The sequence below is a fragment of the Schistocerca gregaria genome, chromosome 5 (genome assembly GCF_023897955.1).
Source record: "Schistocerca gregaria isolate iqSchGreg1 chromosome 5, iqSchGreg1.2, whole genome shotgun sequence".
Taxonomy (NCBI): domain Eukaryota; kingdom Metazoa; phylum Arthropoda; class Insecta; order Orthoptera; family Acrididae; genus Schistocerca; species Schistocerca gregaria.
Genome location: NC_064924.1, coordinates 28,183,593 through 28,200,980, shown reverse-complemented (window position 1 = coordinate 28,200,980; position 17,388 = coordinate 28,183,593).

Here is a 17,388-nt window from a genome sequence, read left to right as displayed (position 1 = left end):
AAGGGAAGCAAGTTCTGTACCATTAAAGTTCTCTCATCTGGTCCTGATGCCTTTCCGCTATTAAGCGACTGTAGTTGCTTTTCTGTCCGCCATCGGGTATCCCGATATCTGCCGTTCGGACGTTTGTACGATGATTGAAAAGAGGGGTCGTATTACGATTTTCCAAGGCGAAGCAATTCCGGAAGATCGAATTCAGTATTTCAGCTCTCTCTCTGTTATCTTCCGCCTCGGTGCTTGTATCGTCCGCAAGTGAATGAATACATTATTTCCACTGCTTACTGATTTTATTTATAGAAATCTCTTACGGTTTCCAGTCAGCTCGTTTCACAAAATTTTACTTCCGAAGTCATTTAACGCATCTCTCACTGATCTCCTTTCACTCATTTCCGCGTCATTCAGCTTTTTTTGTCTGCTGCCTTTTGATTCTCTTGAATTTGGCCGGCCGCGGTGGTCTCGCGGTTCTAGGCGCGCAGTCCGGAACCGTACGACTGCTACGATCGCAGGTTCGAATCCTGCCTCGGGCATGGATGTGTGTGATGTCCTTAGGTTAGTTAGGTTTAAGTAGTTCTAAGTTCTAGGGGACTGATGACCACAGCAGTTGAGTCCCATAGTGCTCAGAGCCATTTGAACCATTTGAATCTTGAATTTGTGATGAAGCTCTTTTTGTTTACGTAGCAGAAGTTTCCTGAAACATGGTGGCTGTTTGCCATCCCTTAACGCGTTGCTTGGAACAAACTGGTCTACAACATATTGAACAACACTTTTGAATCTTCTAACTTGGTGCAACAACTGTGACTTGCGAGTAACTTGGTGGAGTAAGTATGATTTGCAGCTAACTTGGAGCAACTTGTCGGTGTAAATATAACTTGTGAGTAAATATGTTTTTGCGAGTTACTTGCAATAGGAAACAGATACACTATGATTTGGGGAGAACTTTCGAGAAATCTGTGGGAGTGGCCATGACTTATGAGAAACCTGTAGGAATGCCCACGACTTGGCAACAACTTGCAGGAGTAGCCACCAGTTGTGGGCAACCTGCATCAGGAGTCACGACTTTGTAGGCGACTGCAGGTGAGGTCAAGACTTGCAGGAAACTTGCAGGAGGGGTCAAGACTCGCAGGTAACACACAGGAGGGGTCGCAAATTGCAGGCAACCTGCAGGAGGGGTCGCGACTGACGGTTAACTTGCAGCAAGGGGTCACGACTTGCAGGAAACGACCAGGTGGGATCACGGCTTTGCGGCAATCTGTGGGAGCCATCACGTCTTGCAACCAACCTGTTGGAAGGATCACGACCTGCATGCAAACTGCGGGAAGGGTCACGAATTTTGCAGGCAACATGCAGGAGGGGTCACAGCTTACAAGTAACCTGCAGGAGTGGTCACGACTTGCAGCAACCTGTGAGAGTGGTCACGACTTGAAGGAACCTGAGGGAGGGGCTATGACTTGAAGGCAACCTGTGAGAAGCATCACGACTTGCAGGCAACCTGTGGGAGGGGGGACTACTTGCAGGCAACCTGCAGCAGGGGTCACGAAATTGCAGGCAAACTGCAAGAGGGGTCAAGACTTAAAGCAACTTGCAGGAGGGGTCAGGGCTTGAAGGCAGCCTGCAGAAGGGGTCATGACTTTTCAGGCGGCTGCAGGAGGAGTCACAACCTGCAGATAACCTGCGGAAAGGCTCACAACTTGCAGGAGGGGCCACAACATCAGGCAACCTGCGGGAGGGGTCACGACTTTGCAGGCAACCTGCAGGAGGTGTCACGACTTTCAGGCAACCTGCGGGAGTGGTCATGACTTTGCAGGCGACTGCAGGAGGAGTCGCAACTTGCAGATAACTTGCGGAAAGGCTCACAACTAGCAGTCAGTTTGCGGGAGTGATCACGACTTCAGGCAACCAGCGGGAGGGGTCACGACTTTGCAGGCAACCTGCAGGAGGTCGCCCAACTTTCAGACAACCTGTGGCAGGGGTCACGACTTGCAGGAAACCTGTGGGAGGTGTCACGTGTTGCAGGCAACCGGCGGGAGTAGCCACAGGATGTGGGTATCCTGCAGAAGGGGTCACAAATTGCAGGTAACCTGCAAGAGTGGCTACAACTTCTGGGCAACCTGCAGCAGGGGTCACGACTTTGCAGACTACCTGCAGGAGTGGTCACGACTTGCAGGCAACCTGTGGGAGGGGTCATGACGTCCGAGAACCCTGCGGTAGGGGTCACGACTTGCAGGCAACCTGCGGGAGGGGCCACGACTTGCAGGCAACCTGCAGAAGTGCCCACGGCATGTGGGTAACCTGTAGGAGGCATTATGACTTGCAGGTAACCTGCGGGAGGGGTCATGAGATACAGGAAACGTGCAGAAGTGGTCACTACTTGCAGACAAACTGCAAGTGGGGTCACCTCTTGCAGAAAACCTGGATTAGGGGTCAAGACTTGCAGGCAACCTCTGGGAGGATTCACAAAATGCAGGCAACCTGCGGGAGGGGTCACGAATTTTTAGACAACCTGCAGGAGGTGTCACTACTTACAAGCAAGCTGCAGGAGTGATCACGACTTGCAGCAACCTGCGGGAGAAATCACGACTTGCAGGCAATCTGTGGGAAACGTCACGACTTGCAGGCAACTTGGAACCGTCACGACTTGCAGGCACCCTGTGGGAGGTGTCACGAGTTGCAGGCAACCTGTGGAAGGGGTCACGAGTTGCAGGCAACCTGCGGGAGTTGCCACGGCTTGTCGCCAACTTGCAGGAGGGGTCGAGACTTGCAGGCAACCTGCAGTAGTGGCCACGGCTTGAGGGCAACCTGCAGCAGGGGTCACGACTTTGCAGGCTACGTGCAGGAGGGGTTACGACTCGCAGGCAATCTGTGGGAGGGGTCAGGAGTTGCAGGCAACCTGCAGGACTGTCCACGGCTTGTGGGTTACCTGCAGGAGGCGTTATGACTTGCAGGTAACCTGAGGGAGGGGTCATGAGATGCAGGAAACGTGCAGGAGGGGTCACGAGTTGCAGACAAACTGGAAGAAGGGTCACAACTTGCTGGAAACCTGCGGGAGGGGTCACGACTTGCAGGCAACCTGTGGAGGCCATCTCGACTTGCAGGAGAGGGGATGAATTGCAGGCAACCTGCAGGAGGAGTCACGAAATTGCAGGCAAACTGCAGGAGGGGTAAGGACTTGAAGCAACTTGCAGGAGGGTTCAGGGCTTGAAGGCAGCCTGTAGGAGGGGAAATGATTTTGCAGGCGACTGCAGGAGGAGTCACGAGCTGCAAATAACCTGCAGAAAGACTCACAACTTGCTGTCAGCTTGCAGGACGGGTCACGACTTCATGCAACCTGCGGGAGGGGTCACGACTTTCCAGGCAACCTGTGGGAGGGGTCACGACTTTGCAGGCAACCTGCAGGTGGTGTCACGACTTTCAGGCAACCTGCAGGACTAATCACGTCTTGAAGCAACCTGCGGGATGGGTCAGGACTTCCAGGCAACCTGCAGGAGGGGTAACGACATTCAGGCAACCTGTGGGAGGGGTCACGACTTGCAGGCAACCTGCAAGAGAGGCCACGGCTTGAGGGCAACATGGAGCGGGGGTCACGACTTCGCAGGCTACCTGCCGGAGGGCTCACAACCTGCAGGCAACCTGTGGGAGGGGTCACGTGTTGCAGGCAACCCGCGAGAGTGGTCACGACTTGTGGGCATCCTGCAGAAGGCGTTACGAATTGCAGTTAACCTTCGAAAGAGGCCAAAAATTGCAGGAAACCTGAGGGAGGGGTCACGACTTGCAGGAAACCTGCGGGAGTGGCCACAGCTTGTGGACAAGCTGCAGGAGGGGTTACGAATTGCAGGTAACCTGTGGGAAGGGTCAGATTTGCATGAAACTTGCGGGAGGGGTCACTACCTACACGCAACCTGCAGAAGTGGTTACGACGTGCAGCAAACTGTGGGAGTGGTCACGAATTGCTGGAAAATGCGGGAGGGGTCTCGAAATTGCAGGCAAACTGCAGCAGGTGTCATGAGTTAAAGCAACCTGCAGGAGGGCTCAGGGCTTGAAGGCAAACTGTGGGAGGGGTCATGACTTAGCAGGCGACTCCAGGAAGATTCAGGACCTGCAGATAACCTGCAGAATGGCTCACAACTTGCAGTCAGCTTGAGAGTTGGGTCACGACTTCAGGCCACCTGCGAGTGGGGTCACGAATTGAAGCAACCTGCAGGAGGGTTCATGACTTGTGGGCATCATGCGGGAGAGGTCACGACATTTAGGCAACATGTGGGAGATGTCACGACATTCAGGCAACCTGTGGGAGAGGTCACGACATTCAGGGAACCTGTGGGAGGGGTCACGACTTGTAGGAACCTGAGAGATGGCTCACTGACTTGCAGGCAACCTGTGGGAACCGTCACGACTTGCAGGCAACCTGTGGGAAGGGTCACGACTTGCAGGCAACCTGTTGGAGGGGTCACGACTTGCAGGCAACCTGCAGGAGTGGCCACAGCTTGTGGACAAGCTGCAGGAGGGGTTACGAATTGCAGGTAACCTGTGGGAAGGGTCAGATTTGCATGAAACTTGCGGGAGGGGTCACTACCTACACGCAACCTGCAGAAGTGGTTACGACGTGCAGCAAACTGTGGGAGTGGTCACGAATTGCTGGAAAATGCGGGAGGGGTCTCGAAATTGCAGGCAAACTGCAGCAGGTGTCATGAGTTAAAGCAACCTGCAGGAGGGCTCAGGGCTTGAAGGCAAACTGTGGGAGGGGTCATGACTTAGCAGGCGACTCCAGGAAGATTCAGGACCTGCAGATAACCTGCAGAATGGCTCACAACTTGCAGTCAGCTTGAGAGTTGGGTCACGACTTCAGGCCACCTGCGAGTGGGGTCACGAATTGAAGCAACCTGCAGGAGGGTTCATGACTTGTGGGCATCATGCGGGAGAGGTCACGACATTTAGGCAACATGTGGGAGATGTCACGACATTCAGGCAACCTGTGGGAGAGGTCACGACATTCAGGGAACCTGTGGGAGGGGTCACGACTTGTAGGAACCTGAGAGATGGCTCACTGACTTGCAGGCAACCTGTGGGAACCGTCACGACTTGCAGGCAACCTGTGGGAAGGGTCACGACTTGCAGGCAACCTGTTGGAGGGGTCACGACTTGCAGGCAACCTGCAGGAGTGGCCAATGCTTGAGGGCAACCTTCAGCAGGGGTCACGGATTTGCGGCATACTGTGGGAGTGGCACGACTTGCAGGCAACCTGCAGGAGGGGTTATGACTTGCAGGCAACCTACAGGAGGGGTCACAACAGTGGAGACATCATACAGGAGGGGTCATGACTTGAAAGCACCCTGCAGGAGGGGTCACGACTTGCAGGCAACCTGCAGGAGTGGCCACGACTTGAAGGCAACCTGCAGCTGGGGTCACGTCTTTGCAGGCTACCCGCAAGAGGGGTTACGACTTGCAGGAAACCTGTGGGAGGGGTCATAAGTTGCAGGCAAACCGCGGGAGTGGCCACGGCTAGTGGCCAACCTGCAGGAGGGGTCACGAATTGCAGGTAACCTGTGGGAGCAGTCACAACTTACAAGCAATCTACAGGAGTGGTCACGACTTGCAGCAACCTGTGGGAGTGGTTACGACTTCCAGGAACCTGCAGGAGGTGTCACGTAACTACAGGCAAACTGCAGGAGGGGTCAAGACTTGAAGCCAAGCTGCGGGAGGGGTCTTGACTTTGCAGGCGACTGCAGGAGGAGTCGCGACTTGCAAATAACCTGCGGATAGGTTCACAACTTGCAGTCAGCTTGCGGGAGGGGTCGCGACTTCGGCACCTGCGGGAGGCGTCACGACTTTGCAGGCAACCTGCAGGAGGGGTCACGGCTTGCAGGAAACCTGCAGGAGTGGCCACTGCATGTGGGTAACCCGCAGCAGGCGTTATGACTTGCAGGTAACCTGCAGGAGAGGTCATGAGATGCAGGAAACGTGCAGGAGGGATCACGAATTGCAGGCAAACTGCAGGTGTGGCCACGGCTTGAGGGCAAACTGCAGAAAGAGTCACGGCTTTGTGGCAACCTGTGGGAGTGGTCAAGACTTGCAGGCAATGTGGGGAAGGGGTCATGACATGCAGGTAACCTGTGGGAGGCATCACGTCTGGCAGGCAACCTGTGGGAGGGGTCATGACTTGCACGCAACCTGCAGGAGTGGCCACAGCTTGAAGACACCCTGCAGCAGGCGTCACAACTTGCAGGCAAACTGCAGGAATGGCCACGGCTTTTAAGTTACCTGCAGGAGGCTTAATGACTTACAGGTAACCTGCGGGAGTTGTCATGAGATGTAGGAAACGTGCAGGAGGGGTCACGACTTGCAGAAATACTGCAAGAGGTGTTACGAATTGCCGGACACCTGCAGGAGTGGTCAAGACTCGCAGGCAAACTGCGGGAGGGGTTACGACTTGCAGGCAAACTGCAAGAGTTGCTAAGGCTTCTGGGCAACCTGCAGCAGAGGTCACGACATTGCAGGCTACCTGCAGGAGGGGTCACGACTTGCAGGCAAACTACAGGTGTGGCCATGGCTTGTGGGCAACCTGCAAGAGGGGTCACGAATTTCAGGTAACCTGCGGAAGGTATCACGACTTGCACGCAACCTGTGGGAACCGTCACGACTTGCAGGCAACCTGTGGGAGGGGTCACGGTTTGCAGGCAAAATGCAAGAGTGGCTACAGCTTGTGGGCAACCTGCAGGAGGGATCACGAATTTCAGGTAACCTGTGGGTGAGGTCACGACTAACAGGAAACCTGCAAGAGGGGTCCAACTTGTAGCCAACCTGCAGGAGTGCCCACGGTTTGTGGTAACCTAGAGGAGGCGTTATGACTTGCAGGTAACAACCTGCAGAAGGGGTCACGAGATGCAGGAAACCTGTAGGAGGGTCACATCTTTGTAGGCAAACTGCAAGAGTGGCTACAGCTTGTGGGCAACCTGCAGTAGGGGTCACAACTTGCAGGCAGCCTGTGGGAGTGCTCACGACTTGTAGGAAACTGCGGGAGGGGTCACGTAATTACAGGCAAACTGCAGGAGGGGACACGAATTGTCGAATTGCAGATAACCTGCGGGAGGGATCACGACTTGCAGGATACCTGGAGGAGCTGTCACGACTTGCATGCAACCTGTGGGAAAAGTCACGACTTGCAGGCAACCTGCGGGTGTGGCCACAGCTTGTGGCCACCCTGAACGAGGCGTCACGAAATATAGGTAACTTGCAGGAATGGTTACGACTTGCAGGAAACCTGCGGGAGGGGTCACAACATACAAGCAACCTGCGGGAGTGGTCTCGACTTGCAGCAACCTGTGGGAGTGGTCACGACATTCAGGAAACTGCGGGAGGGGTCACGTAATTATATGCAAACTGCAGGAGGGGTCACGAATTGTAGGTAACATGCGGGAGGGTTCACGACTTGCACGAATCCTGCTGGAAGAGTCACAGCTTACAAGCAACCTACAGGAGTGGTATCGACTTCCAGCAACCTGTGGGCACCCTGTGGCGACTGCAGGCACACTCTGCAGGGGTAACGACTAGCATGCAAACTGATGGAGGGGGCACAAATATGCATGAAACATCCAGGAGGTGTCACGACTTGCAGGCAACCTGTGGGAGTGACCACAGCTTATGGGCAACCTGCAGGAGTGGTCACGAATTGCAGGTAACCTGTGGAAGGTATCATGACTTGCACGCAACCTGTGGGAACCGTCACGACTTGCAGGCAACCTGTGGGAGGGGTCATGACTTGCAGGCAAACTGCAGGAGGGGTTATGACTTGCGGGCATCCTGCGGGAGGGATCACGACGTTCAGGCAAACTGCGGGAGGGATAACGACATTAAGGCAACTTGTGGGAGGGGTCACGACTTTGCAGGCTACCTGCAGAAGGGGTCACGACTTCCAGGCATCCTGCGGGAGGGATCACGACATTCAGGCAACGTGTGGGAGGGGACAAGACACTGCAGGCTACCTGCAGTAGGGGTCATGACTTGCAGGCAGCCTGTGGGAGGGGTCACGATTTGCAGGCAACCTGCGTGAGTGGACACAGCTTGTGGCCAATCCTGCACGAGTGGTCACGAAATTTAGGTAACCGGCGGGAAATGTCACAACTTGCAGGAAACCTGCGGGAGGGGTCACAACTTACAAGCAAACTCGACTTGCTGCAACCTGTGGGAGTGGTCACGACTTGCAGGAAACTGCGGGAGGGGTCACATAATTACAGGCAAACTGCAGGAGGGGTCAGGGCTTGAAGTCAACCTGCGGGAGGGGTCATGATTTAGCAGGAGACTGCAGGAGGAGTCGTGACTTGCAGATAACCTGTGGGAGGGATCATGACTTGCAGGAAAGCTGCAGGAGTGGTCACGACTTGCAGGCAAGCTGTGGGAGGAGTCACGACTTGCAGGCAATCCGCCGCACAGGGCACGAATTTGCATGGAACCTCCAGGTGGGGTCACGACTTGCAGCCAACCAGCAGGAGTGTCCACGGCTTGTGGGCAATCTGCGGGAGGGTTCATGACTTTGCAGGCTAACTGCAAGAGGGGTCACGCCCTGCAGGCAGCGTGTGGGAAGTGTCACTACTTGCATGCAACCTGTGGGATGGGTTACAACATGCAGGCAACCTGCAGGCGGTGTCACGAATTTTCAGCCAACCTGCAGGAGGTGTCACTACTTACAAACAAACTGCAGGAGTGGTCACAACTTGCAGCAACTTGAGGGAGGGGTCACGACTTGCAGGCAACCTGTGGCAAACGTCACGACTTGCAGGCAACTTGTGGGATGGGTCACCACTTGCATGCAACCTGCGGAATGGGGCACGAATTTGCCGGGAACCTCCAGGTGGGGCACGACTTGCAGCCAACTAGCAGGAGTGGCCACGGCTTGTAGGCGATCTGCGGGAAGGATCACAACTTGCAGGCAAACTGTCAGAGGGGTCACAAGATTCAGGCAACCTGCAGGAGTGGTCACGGCCTGAGGACAACCTGCAGCAGGGGTCACGACTTTGCAGGCTAACTGCAAGAGGGGTCACGCCTTGCGGGCAACCTGTGGGAGGGGTCACGAGTTGCAGGCAACCTGTGGGAGTGGCTACGGCTTGTCGGCAACCTGCAGGAGGGGGTCACGAATTCCACGTAACCTGTGGGAAGGGTCACCTCTTGCAGGAAACCTGAGGGAGGAGTCACAACTTACAAGCAACCTGCAGGAGTGTCTCAACTTGCAGCAACCTGTCAGAATGGTCACGTCTTGCAAGAACCTGCAGGAAGGGCCAAGACATTCAGGCACACTGTGGGGTGTTGGGGGGGGCCCCAACTTGCATTCAACCTGTGGGACGGTCACGAATTTCCAGGGAACCTGCAGGAGGGGTCACAACTTGCAGCTAACCTGCATGAGGGGTCACGAATTTTCATGCAACCTGCAGGAGGAGTCACTACTTACAAGCAACATGCAGGAATCGTCACGATTGGCAGAAACCTGAGGGAGGTGTCACGACTTGCAGGTAACCTGCGGGAAGTATCACGACTTGCAGGCAACCTGTAGGAAGCATCACGAAATGCTGGCAACTTGTGGGAGGGGTCACGACTTGCAGGCAACCTTCAGGAGTGGCCACGGCTTGAGGGCAACCTGCAGCAAAGGTCACGAATTGCAGGTAACCTGCGGGATGGGGCAAGAGTGTCAGGAAACCTGCGGGAGGTGTCACTACTTACAAGCAACCAGCAGGAGTGGCCACGGCTTGTGGGCAATCTCAGGGAGGGGTCACGACTTGCAGGCAAACTGCAAGAGTGGCTAAGGCTTGTGGGCAACCTGCAGCAGAGGTCACGACATTGCAGGCTACCTGCAGGAGGCTTCACGACTTGCAGGCAAACTACAGGTGTGGCCACAGCTTGTGGGCAACCTGCAGGAGGGGTCACAAATTACAGGTAACCTGTGGAAGGTATCACAACCTACACGCAACTTGTGGGAACCCTCACGACTTGCAGGCAACCTGTGGGAGGGGTCACGACTTACAAGCAAACTGTGGGAGGGGTTATGACTTGCGGGCATCCTGCGGGAGGGATCACGACATTCAGGCAAACTGCGGGAGGGATCACGTCATTCAGGCAACTTGTGGGAGGGGTCACGACTTTGCAGGCTACCTGCAGAAGGGGTCACGACTTCCAGGCATCCTGCGGGAGGGATCACGACATTCAGGCAACGTGTTGGAGGGGTCAAGACATTGCAGGCTACCTGCAGTAGGGGTCACGACTTGCAGGCAGCCTGTGGGAGGGGTCACGAGTTGCAGGCAACCTGCGGGAGTAGATACAGCTTGTGGCCAACCCTGCACGAGGGTTCACGAAATTTAGGTAACTGGCGGGAAAGGTCACAACTTGCAGGAAACCTGCAGGAGGGGTCACAACTTACAAGCATCCCGCAGGAATAGTCTCGGCTTGCTGCAACCTGTGGGAGTGGTCACAACTTGCAGGAAACTGCGGAAGGGGTCACATAATTACTGGCAAACTGCAGGGGTCATGATTTAGCAAGAGACTGCAGGATGAGTTGCGACTTGCAGATAACCTGCGGGAGGGATTACGACTTGCAGGATACCTGGAGGAGCTGTCACGACATGCAGGCAAACTGTGGGAGGGGTCACGACTTGTAGGCAATCTGCGGGACAGGGCACGAATTTGCAGGGAACCTCCAGGAGGAGTCACAATATGCTGGCAACCTGCAGGGGTGGCCACGCCTTGTGGGCAACTTGCGGTAGGGGACACAACTTGCTGGCAAACTGTCAGTGAGGTCATGACATTCAGGCAACATTTGGAAGGGGTCACTATTTGCTGGCAACCTGAGGAGCTGCCACAGCTTGAGGGCAACCTGCAGCAGCGGTCACTACTTTGCAGGCTAACTGCAAGAGGGGTCACACCCTGCAGGCAGCCTGTGGGAAGTGTCACTACTTGCATGCAACCTGTGGGATGGGTTAGAATATGCAGGCAACCTGCGGGAGGTGTCACGAATTTTCAGCCAACCTGCAGGAGGTGTCACTACTTACAAGCAACCAGCAGGAGTGGCCACGGCTTGTGAGCAATCTGAGGGAGGGGTCACGACTTGCAGGCAAACTGTCAGAGGGGTCACAACATTCAGGGAACCTGCAAAAGTGGCCACGGCTTGTGACCAACCTGCAGGAGAAGTCACGAGCTGTGGGAGGGGTCACGACTTGCAGCAACCTGTGGGAGTGATCACTACTTGCAGGAATCTGTGGGAGTGGTAACGTAATTACAGGCAAACTGCAGGAGGAGTCACGATTTGTAGATAACCTGCAGAAATGCTCACAACTTGAAGTCTGCTTGCGGGAGTCTTCACGACTTTGCAGGCAACCTGCAGGAGGTGGTCCGACTTTCAGGCAAGCTGCAGAAGAGGTCACGAATTGAAGCTACCTGCGGGAGAGATCAGGACTTACAGGTTACCTGTGGGAGGGTCATGACTTGAGGAAACCTGCGGGAGGTATCACGACTTGCAGGCAACCTGTAGGAAGCGTCACGCATTGCAGGTAACCTGTTGGAGGGGTCACAACTTGCAGGCAACCTCCAGGAGTGGCCACGGCTTGTAGGTATCCTGCATGAGGCGTTATTACTTGCAGGTAACCTGCAGGAGGGGTCATGACATGTAGGCAACCTGTGGGAGGGGTCACGACTTGTAGGCAATCTGCGGGACAGGGCACGAATTTGCAGGGAACCTCCAGGAGGAGTCACAATATGCTGGCAACCTGCAGGCGTGGCCACGCCTTGTGGGCAACTTGCGGTAGGGGACACAACTTGCTGGCAAACTGTCAGTGAGGTCATGACATTCAGGCAACATTTGGAAGGGGTCACTATTTGCTGGCAACCTGAGGAGCTGCCACAGCTTGAGGGCAACCTGCAGCAGCGGTCACTACTTTGCAGGCTAACTGCAAGAGGGGTCACACCCTGCAGGCAGCCTGTGGGAAGTGTCACTACTTGCATGCAACCTGTGGGATGGGTTAGAATATGCAGGCAACCTGCGGGAGGTGTCACGAATTTTCAGCCAACCTGCAGGAGGTGTCACTACTTACAAGCAACCAGCAGGAGTGGCCACGGCTTGTGAGCAATCTGAGGGAGGGGTCACGACTTGCAGGCAAACTGTCAGAGGGGTCACAACATTCAGGGAACCTGCAAAAGTGGCCACGGCTTGTGACCAACCTGCAGGAGAAGTCACGAGCTGTGGGAGGGGTCACGACTTGCAGCAACCTGTGGGAGTGATCACTACTTGCAGGAATCTGTGGGAGTGGTAACGTAATTACAGGCAAACTGCAGGAGGAGTCACGATTTGTAGATAACCTGCAGAAATGCTCACAACTTGAAGTCTGCTTGCGGGAGTCTTCACGACTTTGCAGGCAACCTGCAGGAGGTGGTCCGACTTTCAGGCAAGCTGCAGAAGAGGTCACGAATTGAAGCTACCTGCGGGAGAGATCAGGACTTACAGGTTACCTGTGGGAGGGTCATGACTTGAGGAAACCTGCGGGAGGTATCACGACTTGCAGGCAACCTGTAGGAAGCGTCACGCATTGCAGGTAACCTGTTGGAGGGGTCACAACTTGCAGGCAACCTCCAGGAGTGGCCACGGCTTGTAGGTATCCTGCATGAGGCGTTATTACTTGCAGGTAACCTGCAGGAGGGGTCATGACATGTAGGCAACCTGTGGGAGGGGTCACGACTTGTAGGCAATCTGCGGGACAGGGCACGAATTTGCAGGGAACCTCCAGGAGGAGTCACAATATGCTGGCAACCTGCAGGGGTGGCCACGCCTTGTGGGCAACTTGCGGTAGGGGACACAACTTGCTGGCAAACTGTCAGTGAGGTCATGACATTCAGGCAACATTTGGAAGGGGTCACTATTTGCTGGCAACCTGAGGAGCTGCCACAGCTTGAGGGCAACCTGCAGCAGCGGTCACTACTTTGCAGGCTAACTGCAAGAGGGGTCACACCCTGCAGGCAGCCTGTGGGAAGTGTCACTACTTGCATGCAACCTGTGGGATGGGTTAGAATATGCAGGCAACCTGCGGGAGGTGTCACGAATTTTCAGCCAACCTGCAGGAGGTGTCACTACTTACAAGCAACCAGCAGGAGTGGCCACGGCTTGTGAGCAATCTGAGGGAGGGGTCACGACTTGCAGGCAAACTGTCAGAGGGGTCACAACATTCAGGGAACCTGCAAAAGTGGCCACGGCTTGTGACCAACCTGCAGGAGAAGTCACGAGCTGTGGGAGGGGTCACGACTTGCAGCAACCTGTGGGAGTGATCACTACTTGCAGGAATCTGTGGGAGTGGTAACGTAATTACAGGCAAACTGCAGGAGGAGTCACGATTTGTAGATAACCTGCAGAAATGCTCACAACTTGAAGTCTGCTTGCGGGAGTCTTCACGACTTTGCAGGCAACCTGCAGGAGGTGGTCCGACTTTCAGGCAAGCTGCAGAAGAGGTCACGAATTGAAGCTACCTGCGGGAGAGATCAGGACTTACAGGTTACCTGTGGGAGGGTCATGACTTGAGGAAACCTGCGGGAGGTATCACGACTTGCAGGCAACCTGTAGGAAGCGTCACGCATTGCAGGTAACCTGTTGGAGGGGTCACAACTTGCAGGCAACCTCCAGGAGTGGCCACAGCTTGTAGGTATCCTGCATGAGGCGTTATTACTTGCAGGTAACCTGCAGGAGGGGTCATGACATGTAGGCAACCTGTGGGAGGGGTCTCGACATATAATCAACCTGTGGGAAGGGTCAACACTTTGAAGGCTACCACCAGGACAGGTCATAACTTGCAGGCAACCTGCAGGAGTGGCCACGCCTTGTGGGCAACCTGCGGGAGGGGTACGACTTGCAGGCAAACTGTCAGAGGGTCCACGACTTGCAGGCAAACTGTCAGAGGGTTCACGACATTCAGGCAACCTGTGGGAGGGGTCACGACTTGATGGCAACCTGCAGGAGTGGCCACAGCTTGAGGGCAACCTGCACCAGGGGTCACCACTTTGCAGGCTACCTGCAAGAGTGGGCACACCCTGCAGGCAACCTGTGGAAGGGGTCACAAGATGCAGTCAACCTGTGGGAGTGGCTACGGCTTGTGGGCAACCTGCAGGAGGGGTCACGAATTGCAGGTAACCTGCAGGAGGGGTCAGGACATGCAGGAAACCTGTGGGAGAGGTCACAACTTACAAGAAACCTGCAGGAGAGGTCACAACTTACAAGAAACCTACAGGAGTGGTCACGACTTTGCAGGCTACCTGCAAGAGGGGTCACGCCCTGCAGACAAACTGTGGGTGGGGTCATGAGTTCCAGGAACCTGCGGGAGAGGTCACGTAATTACAAGCTAACTGCCTGAGGAATCAAGACTTGAAGCAATCTTCAGGAGGGATCAGGGCATGAAGCCAGCCAGCCTGTGGGAGGGGTCACGACTTGCTGGAAACCTGCAGGAGTGGTCTCGACTTGCAGCAACCTGCCGGAGTGGTCACGACTTGCAGAAACCTGCAGGAGGGGTCAAGACATTCAGGCACACTGTGGGGGTCTCACGACATGCAAGCAACCTTTGGGACAGGGCACGAATTTGCAATGAACCTCCAGGAGGGGTCACGACTTGCAAGCAACCTGCAGGATTGGCCACGCCTCGTGGGCAACTTGCGGGAGGGGTCACAAGTTGCAGAGAAACTGTTGGAGGGGTCACAACATTCAGGCAACCTGTGTGAGGGGTCACGAGTTGCAGGCAACCTGCGGGAGTGGCTTGTGGGCAACCTGCAGAAGTGGTCACGAATTGAGGGTAATCTGCTGGAGGGGTCACGACTTCTGGAAACCTGTGAGAGGGGTCACAACTTACAAGCAACCTGCAGGAATGGTCACGACTTGCAGGAACCTGCGGGAGGAGTCACGAAATTGCAGGCAAACAGCAGGTGGGGACAAGACTTGTGAGCAACATGCAGGAAGGGACTGGGTTGAAGGCAAGCTGCGGGAGGGGTCATGACATTGCAGGCCACTGCTGGAGGAGTCTCGACCTGCAGATAACCTGCAGAAAGGCTCACAACTTGCAGTCTAATTGTGGGAGGGGTCACAACTTCAGGCTACCTGCGAGAGGGGTCACGACATTGCAGGCAACCTGCAGGAGGTGTCACAAGTTTCAGGCAACTTGCAGGAGAGGTCCCGACTTGAAACAACCTGTGGGAATGGTCATGACTTGTGGGCAACATGCGGGAGGGGTCACGACATTCAACCTACCTGTGGGAGGAGTCAAATCTTTGCAGGTTACCAGCAGCAGGGGTCACGCCTAGCAGGCAACCTGCGTGAGTGGCCACAGCTTGTGGGCAACCTGCGGGAGGGGTCATGACTTGCAGGAAACCTGCGGGAGGAGTCATGACTTGCAGGAACCTGAGGGAGGGTTCACGACATTCAGGAAACCTGTGCGAGGGTCACGACTTGCAGGCAACCTGCAGGAGTGGCCATGACTTGTAGCAACCTGCAGCAGGGGTCATGGCTTTGTGGCAACCTGTTGGAGTGGTCACGATTTTCAGGCAACCTGTGGGAGCCATCACGTTTTGCTGGCAACCTGTGGGTAGTGTCTCGATTTGCAGGCAACCTGTGGGAGGGGTCAAAACATGCAGGCAAGCTGTGGGAGGGGTCACGAATTTTCAGGCAACCCGCAGGAGGAGTCACTACTTACAAGCAACCTGCAGGAGTGGTCACGACTTGCAGCAACCCTCGGGAGGGGTCACGACTTGCAGGCAACCTGTCGGAGTGGATATGACTTGCAAGAACCTGAGGGAGGGTTCACAACATTCAGGAAACCTGTGGGAGGGTCACGACTTGCAGGCAACCTGCAGGAGTGGCCACGGCTTGAGAGCAACCTGCAGCAGGGGTCACGGCTTTGTGGCAACCTGTTGGAGTGGTCACGATTTTCAGGCAACCTGTATGAGCCATCACGTCTTGCAGGCAACCTGTGGGTAGTGTCACGACTTGCAGGCAAGCTGTGGGAGGGGTCACACCATCAGGCAAGCTGTGGGAGGGGTCACGAATTTTCAGGAACCTGCACGAGTGACTACTTACAAGCAACCTGCAGGAGTGGTCACGACTTGCAGCAACCCTCGGGAGGGGTCACGACTTACAGGCCACTTGTCGGAGTGGATACGACTTGCAAGAACCTGAGGGAGGGGTCACAACTTACAGAAAACCTGTGGGAGGGGTCACGACTTGCAGGCAACCTGCAGGAGTGGCCATGGCTTGAGGGCAACCTGAAGCAGGGGTCACAGCTTTGCGGCAATCTGTGGGAGTGGTCTCGACTTGCAGGCAACCTGTGGGAGCCATTACGACTTGCAGGCATCCTGTGGGAGCCATCACGTCTTCCAGGCAAACTGTGGGTAGTGTCACGACTTGCAGGCAAACTGTGGGTAGTGTCACGACATGCAGGCAACCTGTGGGAGGGATCACGAATTTTCAGGCAAACTGCAGGAGGAGTAACTACCTACGTGCAACCCGCATGAGTGGCCACGTATCGTGGGCAACTTGCGAGAGGGGTCACGACTTCCAGACAAACTGTCGGAGAGCTCACGACACTCAGGCAACGTGTGGGAAAAGTCACGAGTTGCAGGAAACTTGCGGGAGTTGCCACGGCTTGTGGGCAACCTGCGGGAGCGTTCATGACATTGCACGAATTCTGCAGGAGGTGTCACGATTTTCAGGCAACCTGCAGGAGGGGTCACGACTTGAAGCAACCTGCAGGAGGTGTCATGACTTGCTGGGAACATGCGAGAAAGGTCACGACATTCAGGCAACCTGAGGGAGGGGTAACGACTTCGCAGGCTACCAGCAGCAGGGGTCACGACTTGCAGGCAACCTGCGTGAATGGCCACAGCTAATGGGAAACCTGCAGGAAGGGTCACGAATTGCACGTAACCTGTGGGAGGGGTCATGACTTGTAGGAAACCTGTGGGAGGGGTCATCTTACTAGCAACCTGTAGGAGTCGTCACGATTTTCAGGAAACTGTGGGAGTAATCACGACTTGCAGGAACCTGATGGATGGGTCACGACATTCAGGCAGCCTGTGGGAGGGGTCACGCCTTGAGGCAACCTGCAGTAGTGGCCACGGCTTGAAGGCAATCTGCAGCAGGATCAGGGCTTTGCGGCAACCTGTGGGAGTGGTCACGACTTGCAGGCAACCTGTGGGAGCCACCACGACTTGCAGGCTACGTGAGGGAGCCATCACGTCTTCCAGGCAACCTGTGGGTAGTGTCACGACTTGCAGGCAACCTGTGGGAGAGGTCACAACATGCAGGCAACCTGTGGAAGGGTCACGAATTTTCAGGCAACCTGCAGTAGAAGTAACTACCTACAAGCAACCTGCAGGAGTGGCCACGCATCGTGG